This window comes from Acanthisitta chloris, unplaced genomic scaffold, assembly GCF_000695815.1.
Source record: "Acanthisitta chloris isolate BGI_N310 unplaced genomic scaffold, ASM69581v1 scaffold8714, whole genome shotgun sequence".
Taxonomy (NCBI): domain Eukaryota; kingdom Metazoa; phylum Chordata; class Aves; order Passeriformes; family Acanthisittidae; genus Acanthisitta; species Acanthisitta chloris.
The window spans coordinates 24,618-45,160 of NW_008668751.1; the positions used below are offsets into that span (position 1 = coordinate 24,618).

At 34.9% G+C, this 20,543-nt stretch overlaps 1 protein-coding gene across 1 annotated transcript in view; it reads left to right on the forward strand.

The window, feature by feature from the left end:
* The window catches only part of LOC103800667 (neuroligin-4, X-linked-like), a 51,026-nt gene that overhangs the window by 15,344 nt on the left and 15,139 nt on the right, over positions 1-20,543 (forward strand). The window lies entirely within an intron of this gene.

Below are 20,543 nucleotides of genomic sequence, written 5' to 3' on the forward strand. Positions count from 1 at the left end.
GGGAAGGCATTCTTATGAGAATATTCCAGTGGAAAGAAATAAGATGGAGGATAATTTATTTGAAGGGAAAGCATTCTTTGGAGAATATTCCAGTGGAAAGAAATAAGAAACAGGCAGAGACAAAGGATGATAGCTGAGGTGAATGTGCTAAAGAAAGGACAGCTGAGAAAAAAATAAAATGTAGTAGAAGATTCAAGAAAATATAGACAAAGAAATGCCATTCAAAAACTGCTAATTATTTTCATGCCCAAATTTGGCTCTACATAGCTGCATTTACTAGTCTGATGTCTTCATTGTCTTTTCTCCACTCTCTTGTACTAAGCATAGGACCAGGGAGCTATGTGTCATTTCATGTTTTTACATCTGGGGACAGATTCCTTTAGTTGCTTGCCTCAAGAGAATGTCAAATGGGAGGAGAGATGCTAGACAGTGCAGCCTTTGGTTTGGTTGCTTGTGCTCTTATCAGTTTCAGCTAGTTCTTGTCTGCAGTCTTTTTTATGTGTCTGCATTGCCTTGTTTGTCAACCTACCTAATCATTGTCATGACTACATAGCATAGGAATACAACAGAATAACATAACACAGAAAGGTGAGCCAGCTACTACTGGTTTTGTTGCCACAACAACCAAAAAAAGACATTTTCTATTTTGATTCAAATGATTTATCAATTTATTTTCAGTATTATCATAAAGCTTCGCTATTTAGATGTTTCTAAAACATTGCTCCCACTAAAACTGGCTCAGTGCTGCTTGCACGTAACAGTATGTGGAAAAGTAACAAAGGACAAGGAGATACTGTTTTGAAAACACATTGCTAAAACACAAGAGGTAAAGAAATGATGGCTAAGAAAAGAAAGGGAAGGATAACAACTGTTTATCTGTAGTTAATAGTAAGGAGAAAACTAAGAAAAGAAAGGGAAGGATAGGAACTGTTTATCTGTAGTTAATAGTAAGGTCTGTTTGGCTTTTTTGACTTATGAATGATTTAATGAATTTAGGTACATCTCATGTTGTAATTTTTCTTCTTTGTTTAAAGGATTCTCTTCATTTTCTTGTTCAGTTACAAATAATTTTTATAAGTCAAGTCTACAGCAAAAAAAGACTAAGAAAAGAAAGGGAAGGATAGGAACTGTTTATCTGTAGTTAATAGTAAGGTCTGTTTGGCTTTTTTGACTTATGAATGATTTAATGAATTTAGGTACATCTCATGTTGTAATTTTTCTTCTTTGTTTAAAGGATTCTCTTCATTTTCTTGTTCAGTTACAAATAATTTTTATAAGTCAAGTCTACAGCAAAAAAAGCTGGAAGACTTTGCTATTTTTCTTGTTTGCATACATTTATTCAGACAAACATTCATAAATTCTGCACTCTGCAGAAGTAAAACTGGTAGGAAAGCCATGAAGTAAAGACAATTTAATTTATCCCATGAAACATGTAAAAGTTGGATCTGAAGAACTGATTTTCTGATCAAAATCTCTCATACTAGCAAGCCTGATGGTGTTGTTTTCTTATTCACTTATACCTCAGTTGTTACCTATATGAAGGTTGGGTTGTAGCAAAGAATACACATAAGGCAAATAACTTGCATCTAATGGATCACATATTTCTCTATCTAATACCTTCTTTTCCTAGCAAAATGGTCTCATTCTGTCAATTGAAGACTTTCATAACTTATTATGAAACAGAATACTGAATTCTACCTTTGATTTTGCTAGGGATACTTAAATTCATCCTTCCCTATCAGAACACTGTATTGAGGGAAGTGATTTGATCTCTTGCTGTTCTTATCTCAGTTGAAAAATATGCAGTAATGTTTCATTTTGTGGAAATAATGAACATGGAACCAATGTCATCATTTGTAATCTGCTATGAATATTTTATTATAAGTTATCATTTTTCTTGAGTGTTTGAGTTTACAGCCACTCTAACATCCATTGATAATGCTTAGCTGTCAGAAGGACAGATTTACCAAAGAAGGTTTGTATGATGTTTCTGGGAATTTGGAAGAGTTCTTGAACAAAAGGAGACAAAGACTATAGCTTGTAGGAAACTTCTAAGAGTCTCCTGTGGAAAAGATATTTTAGAAAGATACTGTAAGAATAAAACAATATCTCTCTCACCACATGTTTTTTAAAAGTCATGTCCATTTTACATTCATTTAATCTTTGGAATAATCTAGGTTTGTGTAACAGTTTCACTGTGAGCATTGCTTTCTTCTCTGTGAAAGTCAGTCAAATACAGAAATAATCTGACCATGAGTATTTATGAGGGATTAGGTAGCAAATAAAGTGGGAAATGAAACAACCATTTTTACCAAAGAAAATAAGTTGAGGTTAGGGTAATTCTTCATTTCAACATTTTATTTTGTTTCACACAGGAGTGCTACTAAGTCACCAGTGAATTTATTTGTTTTGAGTCTGCCATGAAAATGCAAAGAAATTGAATTAAAACAATGTCTTTTTTACAAACATTGTAAGGCATTTAAGAAGTAGCCAAATGTAAGTAAGTTCCACTATGAACTGCTCAGCTGAAAAGTTACAAGAGATTAATCTTTGCTGTTGTCTTAAAATTAAATAACCAGATATAAAAATGCTGGTTACAAATTCATTCTTTTTTTCCTCTGCTGTTCATTCCATGACATGTCTCTACATCCCTTGGTTCTTTGTAAGAGTTTAATTGAAATCCAATCTAGCATACAGATTTGGACTGTATATTTTTTCAGTGATTTACACTTGTGGTCTGGCCAGTTGCTGTCATTATAATTGTGTCTTATATTTAAATATTTCTCTTTCTCAGACAGTCTTTCAGGAAAGGATTAATTTCTGTGTAACAGAATTTTTGTTTGCCTCAGTGACAGGAGGACCATATAAATGTGAACATTCATGGCATAGCAACAATATATTTAATTAATAGGGGTATATTCATGGTATAATAGTAACATAGAATATGTTACATTGTTTCTATTAATAAAAAAATTAATTTGAAAGGAACATGGGTTTCCTACCAGACTTCAATTTAAACCCTGAATTCTGTCCCCCTCCCCCAATCCTCCTGAAATATGCTAAAAAATTAGTCTATGGATTTTTCACTTTCTTTCTCAGAACATTGACTCATTTTGTATTAAAAATTCAGTCACCATTAGCAGAAAAAAATCCTCAGCTGCAGTTGTAATAAGTAACAGAGAACCTCTATAAAAGAAACCAGGAAAACTGGGTTAGCTGTAGCATGCATTCAGAGGAATCATAGGCAAAGCTAATATCCACTTTATCATGCAACTTTTTTACTTTTAGATGGAATTATCATTTTTATTGCTGTAATGAAAAGGCAACATCTCTCAGAGATTCCCAGGGAAGCACAATTTCTTGTAGAACTGTTGATTTCATGTCATAGTGGAAAGCAGCTGAACTGCCATCCTCAACAAGGACACGATGAATGGATAAATTGTTCCCTTATTGTTGTATAGGTAATTAGAAGTTACCACATGAAAATGATTCTTTCATCATAGGGTAACAGCAATACACATTCACAACATCATGATCATCTGCCTCTGCTTAGGATGCACATTTAAAGAAGCTGAACTGCATACATTCCAGTGCCTGGCCTCTGGTAGAATCAATAGTAGAAAGGAAGAAAAATTGTTCAGGAAAAACATAGCTGCAAAATGAAGTAGCTGCATATTTATAGAAATAAGAATTGTTCCTTCCATATGAGAAAAGAAACTTCTATCAATCTACAAAATTTAGATACTTTATCAAAGGGTTAAATCTGATGATTGGTTTCTTATGATAGTACTTTGCTTAGTGCTGCCAATTTAATTTTTGGTCTATGGTATCTGCTGTTGGTGAGTTGATAGCTATACCATTCAGTTATGTTACATAGGAGCTTATATGCAATTTTTTATGGGTATGCAGAAATTTAACATTAATCCTCTTGGTACTAGACTAGAATATAACTTCAGTTCCCTTCTTTATTAGCAGAATGAAAGATAATCAGTGTCCATTGAAAATGTGATAATATAGCCACAGCATGTTCAAAGTTACCTTTCAGTAGGCAGAGGTGTGCTTTGTGGAATAAAATAATTCCTCACTGAAAGCTACTAAATCTACTTAATGGGGTTATATCAACACCATGAACCTTTAGATTAAAGCATCATCATTACTTGCTCTTTTAAAAAAGGCATACACATTTATATCTCATTTGAATTTGTCTCACTTTAGCTTATGGCTAATGTTGTTTTTATGACTTTTCCTTGTTAAGTGAGTTTTTATGTTCAGAAAGATATTTTTGCATTGCAGTTAAGTCATGTCTCAATCTTCTTTTTGCAAAAGCTCAGCAGACTTGGGCTTCAAAGTCTGAAGAATGGAATTACTTTCATTAAATGAGGATGCCTTAAATGTACAAGATATTTACTATCACTGAGGTTAAAGGGAGACCTAGAGGATTAACTCAGCTGGCTACACTGACAACATTTGAAATTAAGAGAGATGGATCCTATTGGTTTTTCTCTGTCATTTTCCGAAGTTCTACATTTTTTGGCTTATCCCTCATTCACACTGTTAATCTCTTAAAATAAAAACCTCAGAATGGATTGCAGTGTTCTCAGTAGGGATGAAGTCATCCCCCTTTTCTTACAAACTCCTTCCTCCTTAAATATCCAAAGATAACATCAGTCTATCCCACTGGAATCTTCTCTTCACTTGCTCTAAATAAAGCCCCAAACCCTTAGGGCTTTTTTAGTCATTGATTTCTAGGTTACTGCCCATTGCTTCTCTTGCATTCACATAGATTCCACAGCTATGGCTTTCATTCCTTCTTCCTATATAAAGCTGTGCTTTGCTCTGGAGAAAGAAGGTTTTTTTGAAGGAAAAAAGAACAGACTACTAAGTGGATTTGTATTGGGGCTTTCTGTAAGATTTATTATCAATGATTTTCTATTTACTTTCAGATCATTGATGGAAACATTTGCTTTACAGCATGCCGAGTTAGAACTGGAAGGCATGCACTTCCTTGTTCTATTATTAATTCTAAAAGTGGTTTTATCTGTGTCTTGGGTTTTCAGTTTCTTTGGTTCAGTTTTTTCATTTGTAAAATAAGGATATTTTCAATTTCTAGCTCTCAGAATCATGGTACCAGTAAAGTAAAATGGCATGACACCACAAAAAAAAAAGAAAAATACAAAAGCAAAAAAACTCCATTGGGAAGAGATAAAGGGTCAAGAGAAGGCAGAAGAAAATGAGATAAAAGTAATCCTACCAGGGAAATTACTCTGTAGGCCTGTAGGCAGCAAAAGGTAGTTAAGGTGTGGCTAGAGAGCATATATACACATACTAGTGTGTCTCTCCCATAGTCACCTTTTCCCTCAGTCCCTTGTACTTATTGCAGTCTTAGTTATCTGAACAACACAAGAAGGAATACTGACATAGACTTGTAGTAATTTTAGATAAAGTCCTTTGCCATTGAACTGTCAAAAAAAAGATCTGTTGGTTTTTTTTTAAACCCTCATTCACAGTATTTATTTCACTTGATTTGAAAAAGAGCCTTAGATTCCTTAAAATTCTGTGGAAATGGGAAAATTTTTTTTAATATTCACATTATGAAGTCAGGGAGTTGTGAACTTGGTAGTACAAGGGAACTTGAAGTCAACACTTTCAGATTTTCAGTTCTCTGTGTCGCTGAAAATTTCTGCCAAATGGCATGGATATGATATAAAGCTTAAGAACCTCAAAGCAGTAAGTATGGTGCACTAACAAGGAAGTAGCAATTCTCAAATCAACCTATGGAAATGAAAACCCTTGTATCCATCTATCTTCTGCTGTAATGAAGATTGTGTATATTTAGATTCATGCTATTTAAAAAAAGAATTAATTTGTGGGTGTGCATGTGTATGTTAAATATTTTAGATCAAGCAAACTTATTAAAAATTCACTGAGCTTCTGCCTAGGAGGTTGGGTATTTTCTTCATTTCCAGTTTTTAATTTCAGACACTATGCTTTGGTATCAGACAACACAGATAAATATATCCACACACTGATGATATATCTCTGCAGCTCATTCTCAGGAGGCTATTAATGCAATGAAAAAACTTCGATAAAAATAGGGGAAAACCAGAAAAACTGTGAATGGGCTCAATGACCTACTTACAAAAATATTTGGTGACCTGCCATGAAATAGTTAGAGAATGAAAAAGGCACCGTAAAAATTCTGCATCCTGTTGGGAGCTGTAGTATCTTCAGTAAGAATATGGTACAAAGACTTGTTGTTGCAGACAGACAAATAGTGCTTGTGAGTCATTGCTTTGATCCCAAAGTAGCACGCAAGCAAAATTTTCTCTTTTCATAATGCAACAAATTCAGCAAATGGTGACAAACAACTCACCAACTCACATAAAAGAACACAATATCCAGGCTGCATTAGAAGTTCCACTAATTGTTAGGCAAATACCAATTACCATTAGCTGTTTACTGGTACTCATGTATTCTCTATACATTTGCAATGCAAAAGCAAAGCCCTCTGTGTCTTACAGATGTGAGGATCTAAACCCAGAGCTTTCTAAAACTACTCAGAAAATTAATTTCTTACAAAATCTTCTATAGTAAGCAGTGCTGCAAATTATTTTTGGACAGATTATTTTATAGATTTGTAGAGATGGGATGTTTATTTGGCAGCACTGCCTAATATTTACTTGTACTTGATTAGTTGTTCAACCCAAACATCATCTCTATGGTCCTTGCAGATACCTGACATCGTATTTAGAGTCAATTCTACAAATATAGTGTTTAAATTAGTAATGCAGTCAGTGGAGAAAGGTAGGCAGCTCTGAAGACCTTAGGAAAGTCTGACTTTTTTGAATACAGGTTTATGCTAATTAAGACAAAGGAACCATCCTAAAGAAATCAGAAACTGCTGGGAGTTTCCCCTCTGGAACCAGTATGACTTGTGTTCTGGAGCAAACAGTGTATAGAAACAACTATTTCTCATCTTGCCTTGGTAGAGTTCATACAAGATGTAGAAAACCTATTTTACAGACTTACTCAGCCCCAGAAGAGATATTCTAAGTTATGGTAGACTCATATTTCTGGTAAACTGGGTGACTTCAGACAGGCCAGAAAAATCATGGGGCAATAGAGTGAGGAGGCAAAAGGAAGCTGCATGTATGAATGATGAAAAGATTCAGAGTAGAGAAAATAGTGGGAACTGAGCAAATTATTTTATTTTGCTTTTAGATTTCATTTATATTATGCTTTAAATTCCCATGGGAAAAAAAACCCCAACAAACCAAAACAAAGAAATCACAGTCCACAGAGTAGATTTTGCAACCTTGCCCCTGTTTAGCAATTTATTTTGCTTACATTTCCTTTTTAGCAAAAAATACCACTTGGTGGACTGAAGCTTTTGACAAATGACAGATTTTTTTTTTCCAATTTGTGCTTAATGAACAGAAAATACACACGCTCACATATATCTAGATATGTGTATAAAAATTCCACTGGGAACCAATATGTGCAGGAGACATACATAGGGAAAAAGAGTAGTTCAATTAAGAATAAGAAAGGGAATTGCAATTTCTGCTTAATAATCATAAGAGTTATGCAGTTCTGCAAACACATGTATGAAGTAATGTATTCTATTAATTTGCATTTTATGATGGCCATTTTGAATGAGAACAGACTTGGAGAAGCAGTATTTCTTTAAAACTGCTCCATGATGTAAATTGGAAAATGCAACTTAAGATAATCATATGGGTTTTTCAAGAAAGATGCTTTGCATCATAGTTGCCTCCAAATAAAACTAGGCCAGTTAAGTAAAGCTCAGAATGTTGATTGCCATGGCTTATCCTCTTCTTTGTGCCAGCAATCTAGTGAATGGGCACAATAATCCATTTACAAAATCAGCTGGTGAAATGCTTTGAATGGAAAAGAAATACTGAAAAATCCTGCTGGAGTTGTAGGTATCTTCTATAAGAATGTTTTTATTGTCACAAGCAATGGTAACAAAAAAAAAGGGCAAACAAGGTTAAAGAAAATAGTAGAATAAAGAATAATTTTCATCTGTGATTGCTTTGTTTGTTCGTGTGTATTAGTTATATAAAGTAGCCTTCTGATCTGTATCTAGGCAACACAAAATTGCTCCATTTTAATAGCAAGTATGAGAGTAAATAATCATTTCAATAAGCACATACTGCAAAAGAAATAAATGGCTAGTTTATTCTTCTGTTAAAGGTAAAGGGAAGCAAAAATTATGTTTTTGAATAAAGGGTCAACCATAATTAGATTTGCTAAAGACTTTCAACAAAATGTAAGCATAAATATGAAAAAGTCCTTTCGTTTTGTTTTGTTTTCCATAAGTTGAAGAAATGTTTGCACACAATCACCCTTACTTTTCCTTTTCTTCATTGGGTAGTATAAATTCATTCCTGTCAATGCTTTACCTAGACAGATCAGAAACAGCTTTTTCTGGGGATCCAAATATTATTATTTTTTTTTTTGATCCAGCTTATTCAATACTTCATAGTTTTCTGTCAGTATTCTGTGGGATATAGTGGAGGGGAACAAAAAATGTTCTGTCTGGGCATTCATAGATATTCTTCCTTCTGCTGAACATCTAGGGACAGATAACATGCATGCAAGTGCTTTTAGTGTTGGTTAATGGTTAATTTTTGGTTAACTATCAGAATTTTAGGATTATGTTCTTGAATACATAGTAGCAGGGAGAAACATGTATGAAGACACAGAAACCAGCCCAAGGAGCTTAGCCAAAACTGTAGAATGTGAACTCCTAGCATTCAGAACTGGTTACTAAAGAAACATTTATTTCTGGTACATTCATTGGTTGAAAATAATAAATAGAAAATTATTTGGTTTATAATACTATTTTGAAACATTCAAAACATGAATATTTAGCAGCTTCTAAACTTTTGCTTTTTGCATTATTTCTCCAAAATAACATCTGTTTCATAACCAGAAGAATGTGGGATGGAAATAAGAAAGTCCATGTACTCAGCATTTATGTTTCATAAAATAAGGTGTGTGTGCAAATCCAGAAGCAATTTCAGCTTTTCTGTATATTTAATGCATCTTTTAAGACTTTCTCTCTTAATCTTTTGCTATCTTAAAAAATATGAAGGCATCAGGATGGTTTCAGGAAATAAATATTTTTGATTTTATAGCCAGATTAAATCAATGCTTTTCAGGTTTCTCAGACACATTTTCTGCTATGGAGAATCATTTCAGAAGATCTGTCTTTATCTCACTGGAATAAACATCTTAAAGTCTGGAAATGTGCATACTACCAGTTATAAAATACCTCCATATTTTCTTTTGCTGCAGATCAATTTCTTTCCTCAACATTTATGCCTGGTACTGCTGTGTGATAATTATCATATTTTCACAACTATTTTGCTAGAATTTGAGGCCTACAACCTCTTAGCTTTTCATGTTTGGTAGAGGAACTCAGTTACCTTCAAATACATTGACGATCATCTGCAGCAGAATTTAGCAAAAACTCCCATTTTTCAGTAGTGGTATATTGAGTGCTGGTGAGTCAAGAGTCATTGCTACTCTAAAGCATGGCAAGCTAGTTCCAGGAAAGTTGGACTGATTCCATGGGAATAAGATTCATGTGGGAGATTTTGATAGCATGTTTCATCTTCTTCAAAGAAATGGTAGTACAAATTAGCATGTGAAATTCCATAGCTTTGAGAAGCATTTTAACTGCTGTCACAGCCTTTCCTAGCCCTAACAGATGGCAGCAGACTTTGCACCCAGTCCTCTGACCTGCACTGCTTCCCAAGTGGGATCTCTGCAATTTCCATATTTCTCCTAGTTTCTTTAGAGAGTCGCGAGTGATCAACTTCTTCCCTTCTTTTTTGACACCACTTTGCTGGATTGGAAGATGAGTTCCATCACCCCCATGAGTCAGACACACTTCTGTGGGTGCTCTCCTTGCTTGCCCCAGGTGGCACATTTCAGGAGGTGCTGAGGTGATGCTCTCAGGGATTAGTTCCATTACCCTTCTCTTGTCTTGTGAAGAGTGATTACTTCAGGGGCAGTTCAGAGCAAGAGTGCAATTCAGTGGTTTAATTTGCCCTCTAGAAAAGGTGTGGGTTTTTTTTCTCTTTCTGTCTCACCACTTTTTATAGAAGATTTTATGAAGATCAATCTTCCTTTGCAAAAATTTGCCCCCATGAGTGGGATCCTCCTACTATTCCTATCTGTCTCTGAGAAGCCAAATTTGTGATAATGTTGTACATATATTCTAGCAACTGATTAGGGATTGTGTTACTTTGGTTTTGAAATGTGCTGCTTTGAGTACAACAGCAGTGAGCATTGGGGAGAGGAGATGGTGGATATCCCCAAAGATCTCTTCTGACACTTCGGGTTTGTCACTTCAGCATTTCCAGTGATCTTTCAGAAATCAGCAAAACTGGATCCATCCTGGAGCAAAAAATTAAGAGCTAGACCATAATGTGGAGATATTTAGAAACCCCAAAATGTATTCCAAAAACCATTATAGTTTAATTTCTGTATTCCAGTATTTCTGCCTTTCACACATGATATGCAAATCACTATATGGATAGGTAAACATAAACAGTGTAATAACTGAAACCATAATTATTAGCTGAATGAAGTAAGTTCATCCTGAGGTTGATTAAAAAAAAATAAAACTAGAGAATAACAATTTAGTATTGTTAGCGTTTCTAATGATTTAGTGCTATAAATCATATATTATTAATTAAAGAAGCACAGAAAAAAGCACCCAAATGCAAAAACAAGAATAAATATACTAGTGAGGAAAATCTCACATTACCTGCAAGATTAAATTAAAAGAATCTAATCAGCATTTCCTTCTCTAAATTATGAATGTAATAATTGAAAATCTAATTCCTCCCTAAGGCCCAGAGTAATTCTATTAAGAAGCCATTATATACCACTTAAGGAAGTTTGTGTGATAGCTATGAAATGATGGCTATGGTAGCACAAACTCAGCTAGCAACAGGTGACTCCTATTAAAATGTCCAAACTTTGTGTGTTGATTCTTTCATCTTATTTTAAATTATAAGCTTTACCTCACCTGTTCTTGCAAGTTTAATAAATTTGTGTGTTGATTCTTTCATCTTACTTTAAATTATAAGCTTAACCTCACCTGTTCTTGCAAGTTTAATAAGGATTCATGCAGAAAATTAAGTAACAGCACCAATGACACAAAATATTAGATACAAAGCTAAGTGAACAATGAGTAGGACACACTTCCATGAGGATCACATGTCATAGAACAGTTGACTTAATAGGTTACTTCCACCCACTAATTTATTTTAATGGTTACATTGTTATTTATATATTATATTTTTATGATCATATATTTGTGATTTATGCTTATATATAATATGATTGAGAATCAACCTGAATGAATGCCTTGCAAAATCTTCAATGCAGTATTTTATTAACTAAGGACTGCAAAGTGATGATGTGGTAGGACAAAACTGAACAAGACTTTCAAAATTTGTTCAGAGCTTGATAGGAAACATGAAATAATGTGCTAAAATAATGAAACAACTCAATGTTTTCCTTGATTTGAGCATTGCTTATTATTATCTTCAAATATTTTTTTCGTGCTGAAGAAATCCCTCAGATGACCCAAAAATCCATCTAATTTATGACTCCACTTTATAAAAGTTGTCTGGTAAACAGCCTAGTTATAGATATTTAGCTTGGTGTTTCTCTAGGAATGCTCTAACTTATAGCAGTCAATGTATGCTTTAAAATATTTAGGATTTCAGTCTAAATGACTAGATTATTGAGGCTATAGAATTGATAAGAAGGGAGTTATAGTTCCTTTTTTCTTTCCAGGAAGAGTAATTGTATCACACTTTAGTTCTACTGTTTTGGTAAACTCCTATAAAGCACTAATTCAGAATATTTCATGTGTTTGAATGTGCAGCAGAATTGATTTGTTTCACTCTGTTGGAACTGTGAATGCTGAGGTGTGTTATTTAAATCCATTTATTTCTCACAAGGGATTCATGATGTGCAAAACCAATCTGAGACAAACTACTTTAATATATTCTTTGGACTTCAGTGTCAAAAACTCAGAAAATATAGTTTTGCCAAAAATTTCTTTTAAAAAAAAGAAAGTAACATTACATACATGGCTTTTTTTTCCTATCAGCAGAAACCACCAAAAAACCCCAAAAAAACAAACCCAAAAAAACCCCCACTAAAACCAACAAACCAACAATAATTGAATATATTGATAGGAGTTGTAGAAGTATATCCATATAATTCCTGGCATACTATCCTATTTTATTCAAGTCTTCTAACACTCTGTTTTGAATAGCAGATGGAGACAGAAGTGTGTGAACAAATTTTGTCTGTCTAAAAATTTCATTTTAGCCATTTCTGAAGCTGTTTAGTAGACCACTCAGCACAGGCAACAGTGGCAATGTTGCTCCTTTCTTTGGCTTCCAACATTGAGATGGTTCCTGAGGGCCCCGTAAATCAGTGAAGAAATGAAGCTTAAGCTTCATCACAGACTAGTTACCCCCTCTAAAGCTGCAAGGTTGTAGGGTCTAACTTCAGAATACAGACAACTAAGGCATCCTTACATAGTACCCGGACTTGTGGTGAAAAAGATTGAGTACACCCACATGTAATCCTCCTGAACACTATTTTGCTAAATTCGTCAGCAGAACTCAAAACATGTGTGGTCTTGCTTAGAAATGAGCTTGGGTTAAAGAAAATTTTACAATTTATTCATAATGTTAAGAAGGAATAAAAACTGGAACCAGAAGGTCTTTTATTTTTCTTCAAGCTTTTCTTAAAATCTGATGCCAAAGGAAATTTGGTATTAGCATATATCAGTATCCTCCAGCATAAAAAAAAATGTTCTATGTAACCTGCTGCTTTAATATATCATGATTTTGTTCAAATGGAATACTTGGCCTGCATCCATTGATATGGTTCTTGAGTAGGCTTATTACATTGTGCATAGTAAATTTCATTTAAAGGGTGCATTTAGTGCAAGAAAAAAGAAAAGAAAAAGATTGATAAAGGTAAAGAATTATTAATCATTTACTCTGGTTGAAAACCACTTGTGCTTTCTCTTTCTTTAAGGGTCTGTATAGTATAATTAATGACAGTCTTTAGAAGATATGTATATGGAATTGTAGCATAAAAAGATTTTTAATAAAAGACTTTTCAACTTTATTTTTGTCTCCCAGAATTTTATTAAAGATTCTGTCACTGATTAGTCACTGTCACACTGTGGTAAGGTTCATTTCTCCCCTGTCCCTTCTCTTAGTGCTGTGTCAAGGAGCTGAATATTTTTCAGATTAGTAGGGATATTGCAAATTTTAGTCAAATACTATCAATAGAGGTGATTTGTTTAATTTTCTCAGAAAATCCTACTGCATGTGCCATGAACTTTCACAACAGCATGCTACTTAGTTTCTGGGTTAGTGACACCATACTTCATAATGGTATGCACAACAAATAAATAAAGCATTTTCAGTTTTTTCAGTAAAGAAGTCAGAATGCAATTAGCTTCTCAGAGCATCCATTTCTTATTATTAAAATAATGCAACATTCCTGATAATTTTTTACCATTTCACTATTAACTTCAAAATATGTCCTCACAGTCACAGTCTAGTGATTTAAAAATCCATTGCACTTCACATCATGAAAATCTCAACTCCTCTGTGAGTCTAAACATAGCATTATTTATTTGCTTCTAGTTGAATTTTTTCTTAAAATTAAAATCCCAATGGAGAAATTGTGCAAGTGCTTTATTTGTGCAGTCAATTTAATTTTTCTCTCAGCACCATATGTGCTTGTTTTCCATGCTTACCAAAAAAAAGTGCATTTTGCTTCACTGATGTTTAAAGTATGTTTTTGAAGGCAATGCCAAGAATTGCTCCATAACCAACTGATGCCTCTTTCACAGGGCACTGATGAGGCCCAGGCTTCAATCCAGCCAAATGTTACCAACACAAAATCTCTTTCATCAAGAAGAGGGGTCAACTTGGATGCTTTTTTCATCATATACTTACTGGTGCTGACATAGTAGCTTCTGATTTACAGATGCTGCTGAGTGAATAATAGCTGGTGCATTGGGCAAAGTGCTGTTGTTGTATTCCATTTCTGAGCTTGTAGGCAACCTCTGCTCCTGTAAGCAAAAGACAGGAAGCAACAGCAGTCACAAGTAACAGTAGTTTGGGGATGTACAATGAGGTGCTCTCTTTGTGATCAATTTATTTCCTTGAAATTAACTGTTGAAAAGCCTTTGTTCTTCAAGTGTATATGTTTCCTAGTGTTTTAGACGGCAATACGGTTATTCTCCCTTAAAACATTGAAAGAAAATATTACAAAAAAAATTGGAAAATAAGGATATTTTTCTTTTCATCTGCTTAGCTGCCTAGTTATTTCCATTCTAACAAAGAGAGGCTAATGTTCATTTTAATAAGCTTTTCATTCTGAAGCTTGTATTCTGTATTCCAGGTGTGTGATATTTTTTTGTCTTTTAATATTCCTATCTTAAAAAAGCCCAACAAATTATCACAGCACATTTTCAGTTTTATAGTCTAAGCTGTGACAAGGTTATGTGTTCTTTTCTAGCTTAGACAAATGGATTTTGAAAACTGACAAAAGGCAGCAACACAACCCAGTGAGGTAAAGGTAACTTGTTATGTCTACTTGCAACAGAAAATGGTACATAAGAGGATGAGACAGTTGTCAATGGAACAGAAGACAAGTGAGACCACTGCTAATGATCACTAGTTAACCATCACCCTCTTCCATATGATCAGTCCTTACAGAAGTCTGCCATTTGAAATCACGTTTCCTTTTAGAACAGATTCATGATGTCTGGCTACCTAGTAAGCAAATAGTTTTTGCTAGATGCATTAATAGTTTTTGCTAGATGCGTTATCTTTCTTGAATTTTCCTACGTTTTTTCACTGCACCTGGAGTATTCTGTTCAGCTCTGGGGCCCCCAATCCAAGAAGCATATGGATCTGTCTGAGCAAGTCCAAAGGAAGGCCATGAAGATGATCGAAGAGCTGGAGCATCTCTCCTACGAAGACAGACAGAGAGTTAAGGTTGTTCAACGTGGAGAGGAGAAGGCTGCAAGAAGACCTTATAGCAACTTTTTAGCTCCTGAAGGGGCTACAAAAAAGCTGGAGAGGGACTTTTTACAAGGGCATGTAGTGATAAGACAAGGGCTAATGGCTTTAAACTGAAAGAGAGGAGATTTAGATTAGATATTAGGAAGAAATTATGTAATGTGAGAGTGGGGAAGCACTGAAACAGATTGCCTAGAGAAGCTGTGGATGTCCTATGCCTACAGAAGTTCAAGGCCATTTGGATGGCACTGTGAATAGCCTGGTTTAGTGTAAGGTGTCTCTCCCCATGGCAGGGAGTTGCAATTTTATTTCTCTTAAATATAGCATTATATAAAAGCAACAAAAACTGTTGGGTAACTTTTTTTATAAAAATGCTATCCAAAAAAAATTAAGTTCTTAACATTGTGAACAATGTTAAGATTAATGCAATAATATTGTCACCTTGGTCACTTGGTATTTTTCCTAGCAAGAAAAAAATTATACCTAATCTTCTATAACCCTTCTCTTAGAAAGAGTCTAATCTTTTGAAGCTGATAATTAAAGGTAAAAATCCCCTTGCTGTTTTTACAGTTGGTTGCAGTTTATGTCATGCAGATTAACTTTCCTGTCATTTTAGGGGTAAACCTAACGTTTTTGCATGCCTTTAAAATACATAATTTTTTGTGTCCTAGTAGGTTTTCTCTGGTAGACATGTACAGCTAAACACTTCTTCATCATACTGTTGATTAGTTAACAAAAAATCAAAAGTATATTAATTTATTCTTAGGTTCGTGTTGGTTTCATTTTTATTTTATAATAAAAATAATAAAATTATTTCAACTTTCATAGACCTGCTATGAAACTACATAGAACTACATAGAACTACGTAGTCTGTTCTTGATGAGACAGGCAATTCTAAAAAGTGACCAGATGCTTTGGAAGTGGAGAGTGTGCTGTAAGTGTGGAATAATTCCTCCAGAGCAGTCCATATGGTGCTGTGGTTTGGTTCTGTGCTAAAAACTGTTGATAACAGAATGTTTTGACTATTGCTGAACTGTGCTTATATAAGTGCAAGGCTTTTTGTTTTTCCCACGCTACCTGAGAGACAGTAAGTTGGAGATGGACAAGAGCTTGGGAGGGTGAGCAAGAGCCAGGACAGCTGACACACACTAACCAAGGATGCTGTATCATCATGCTCAGAGGACATAGCATGAGAGGAAGTTGGGGTGGTTTTGGCTTCCAGGTAGCTGTTGTTCAGAAACTGGCAAAGCATGGCTCTGCTTGTGGAGGGTGTCAAGTGTTGTCTTTTCTTTCAGTAGCTTTTTTCTCTTTCTTTCACTTATTATGCTGTCTTTATCTCTACTTAAAATTATTCTTGTGTTTGCTTTTCACATTTCCTCCTCTGAGGAGAAATAAGGTGTGACTACATTACTGCCTTCTGGATAGTTATAGTGCATTTTTCTTGTGAAATGCCTTTGGACTTCACCATCTAGATAAGTGATTATAAAATATTTTCAAATCATAGGCTGAGTACACCAGATATGTGTCAGTCTCTCCTCCAACACACCCCCAACTTCTTTCTTTCCTTTTCTCTTCCCTGTCAATAACATTCTTAAAGCAATTGTTTGATTTTAGGTTGGTTTATTTTGGTTTTAATCAGGCTGTTTATAATGTATTCAACAGCAACCATTTTATTGGACCTGCTGTTCTATTGATTGTATTTTGTTTGATAACTTGTGAGTATTTGGATAAATAGTAAGTAAGAAGGCAGTAGATCAGTGAATGTGTTCGGTTACTGTCATCAATTTACTATATTTTTTTAAATCTACATAACAACTGGCAAAAGCAACTTCAGTGGCATCATATAGAGTTATGTGCTACTCATCATGAATAATGAAGATGGAATTGAATGGTGAGAATATCTTAAATCTCTAATATTTTAGATAATGTTCATTGGCCTAACCTCATTGCACAACAGCTTCAGAGCACTTTGCAATGAACAAGGCAAATTTAAGAGCAGTTAAGGTGTCACGTACAAATTTCAATTAGATTCATTAAAACTGTTTCCTTGTAGAAATGTCATAATGGCTTAACTGAAGGAAACTTGTCGACCTCCCTGGTGCTCTGGTAAATTTATGCTAAGATGCTTTTCACTGTTTAGAAATATGTATAAAAATAGGGTTTAAATCTTGTTAAAATATATCCTGTTATCTTTTCTCATTCTATTGCTGTAGTACACATATATTATCAAGGACATTTTCAAAAGACTTTTTTTTTGTATTTAAGACTAGATATTCTCCTTACTGGCAAAGAACATACTTCCGGTTTCAGTACTGAAGCAAGATAGAAACAAATAATAATATTCTCACTTCACCCTTTCTGACCTATTCTTTTGTACTGCATGTGGTAATGAGATGTTCTTTCCGTACGCACAAATTTAGGTTTTGCCTTCACAGTGGAAGTAATTTGAAAGAATCCATCAAGGTAGAATCATAAGAGACTGTTTTCTTTCTTAAGCCTGAGTTAGAAAATTGAATTTAAACACATCGCTATCCTTTACATTTTAACATATTCTATGAAGTCATATGAAAACTATAAGCTGAGTTGTCTTCATTGCATCTTTCTCTTCACTTATCATAACCTGAGTTAAAATTCAAATGAGTGCTATTTGGAGCTGGGTAGGGGAAGTAGCCATAGCACACAGAAATTAACCTTTGTGACCATTACTTCAAAATTGCAGGTCATACTACTTCTTAAGTTTCTGAATATTAAAAATTGTGCTTTGGCAGTAGCACCTGCAAACTTCAAACCGTTTTGCAGCTGAAAGAAAAACATTATTGTTTTGTTTTCAAGATGAAGTATCTGTGTTAAATTATTTCTGCACAGACCCATACATAGGCACTCCACAGTCCTCCCATTTGTCTTAGTCTCTAGGTAGCTGTCTCAGGTGCAGCACTGATGCTTACTCAGCTTTGCATGGGCCAATCATGCTGCAGGAAAAATTCAGCAGTGTTTTTTTTCTGCTAAACATGTGCCAAGGACACCATCACTCCATCTTGCATCCCACCATCTTTACAGTAAAATTACTGTACTGTTAAAGTACAAATAATGTTAAAGTACAAATAATGTTAAAGTAAAAATAATGTACTGTTAAAGTTACACATAGAGTCAAAACAAAAAGGAGTATATAGTTATATGGATTACAACCAAGATGTCGTCCTGTCTCCAAACACTGTTGGGAATGTTTAGGAATGATTAAGGAAGGGTAAGTATAGGACAAACTTACATGCTAATTCCCTCTAATACACATTTATTCTCCAACTATTTATACCTCAGAGTCTTCCTGAACCAACTGTAGTCTCTGTGTTCTCAGTTATCCCCAGTGGATTTCACTTTCCATTTGAACCCTTTAACATTTGATTTCAGCAGGTCCACTTTTACACTGGTAAATATGATATGTACAGACAAAATGTATTAGAAAATACAAAGACTGCAGTTGCTTGCCATTTGCTCTTTGCTTTGAAAAAGCCCTAGTCTGGTATTTCAAAAATGTAAACAAAAAAGACATGATTGTGCTTTGAAGCACAGTCTCCTGTATTTTATTTATATGGCCTATTTCATAGTTCTGATCAGGTGCTGTACAAATCAGTCTTTGTGAGTTGCCTGCCAAACAAATTGCAGCAGGCTGTTCAAGTCTAGGCAGCAGTCATGAAGAGCCATAAAGACAAAAGAAATGTGAACTCAGAAAATACAGCAGAGGCTTAAAAAGGAGGAGACAAATAGATCAAAATTCACTAACTTGTTGATTTTCTACAGGTTTCCTGATGACTGTATTTTATCTCTAAGGCTGAAACCAAAATTCTCAGGTCATAATTTACTGTATTTAACATAATGGTGTTTCGACGAGGGTCTTGAATATCTTCTTTTTTTCCTAAGTCTTTGTATGTTCAATTGAAATTCTGTGGTTGGAAGAATATAATTTTGAACCTGTATGCGTACACATTAGTATTTTAATTCAGATTAAGAGTGCATATCCACAGAAAACCTCAGTATTGTCACCAAGGCTTTGCACATTGTTTCACATTGCAGAGAGGTTCTGTAAAGTACAGGCTGGACCCTTCAAGGTGAGCCTCAGCTGGAAGGTGTCCTGCCCTGTGTGCACTGTGGCCACCAGTGGTCATTCATTCAGCCCATGGAACCAGACAATAGTTATGTCACAGTAAAATAAAGTACATGAAATATGTACAGTGGACATGAGGACCCTTGCAGGTCTTCACAGCATGCTGATTTAGAGATGGTCTCCAACTGCTAGACAACAATGGAACTGGATAGAGGGAAATTCTCTGGGTGGATTTTGTGGGTATCTGCCCTGCTACTTGTCACTGTGGTTGTCTGCATAACTTTTAAATAGTAAAAGGGAAATATCACCATTAGTTTGTTGGGTTTTGTTTAGACCCTTGCTAAGATTTCTGTGGCATCATGGGAAACCAACTATAAAGACTGTAATTTCCATTTGTAATCTTTTTCTTCCTTGGCTATTGCTAATCTAGTATGTTAAACATAAAGCACTCATCTAGAATGCTTTCCTTAATAGAGTCAGAGAAAAATAAATAAAGCTGTTACTTCAGAAACTTCAGCTTAAAGAAGCATTTTTTCCATTCAGTAAAGTAATGTAGGACAATGATGCAACATTAATTGCAAGTAATACACCAAAACAAATTAAGAATCCTTTATGTTTCCTCATAGAATTTTTTTTTTTTTTTTTTTTAAGAATAACCTGTCATGGGGAAAAGCTGTTCTGTTCATGGGGTTTAAATCAAGTTAGTATCAAAGCAACTTAGTAATTTGTTAAATTAGAGAAATAACTAACCAGCAGTCAGTGAGCTATACTTTCAGGGTTATCAGTGATAAGCTAAGCTACAGTAAGAAAAGCTACAATATTGGACACTTAAGAAAGTTTAGTAAACAGTTGCAATTTTCTAAACATTCTTCCAGAATTTCTAATCACACAAACACAGAGCTAGGTGTGCACCAAGCCATCTCCAGGTTGCATGGGTCACTAGCAGCCCCATGGCAGGGGCAGGACATTCCCCAATTCTCCATGGGGGATATATGGTTGCTCCAGCACTGTGTGAGTTCCTGCCACTCTCAAACACCCAGTCATCCACACAGTCTGAAAAACATCCCACACAGAAGCTAAGACACACATCCTTGTGTGACAGCACTCATGGACAGTCCCTGGCTGAGTGCAGGCACCCACTAGAGTCTGTCCAGGCTGGAGGGAGTTTGTGGTATCATGGCCACTTGGCACAATATCAAACCATGTCTGGCTGCTGCCCTATTTCCCCCTCCCTCTCTCTCCTTTTACAAACTATGATGGTTCTGTTGCCTTTTTAGTCAAGCTGGCCTTTGCTTCAGAAGACTCTGCTTCCCTGGTTATTACTCATTCCT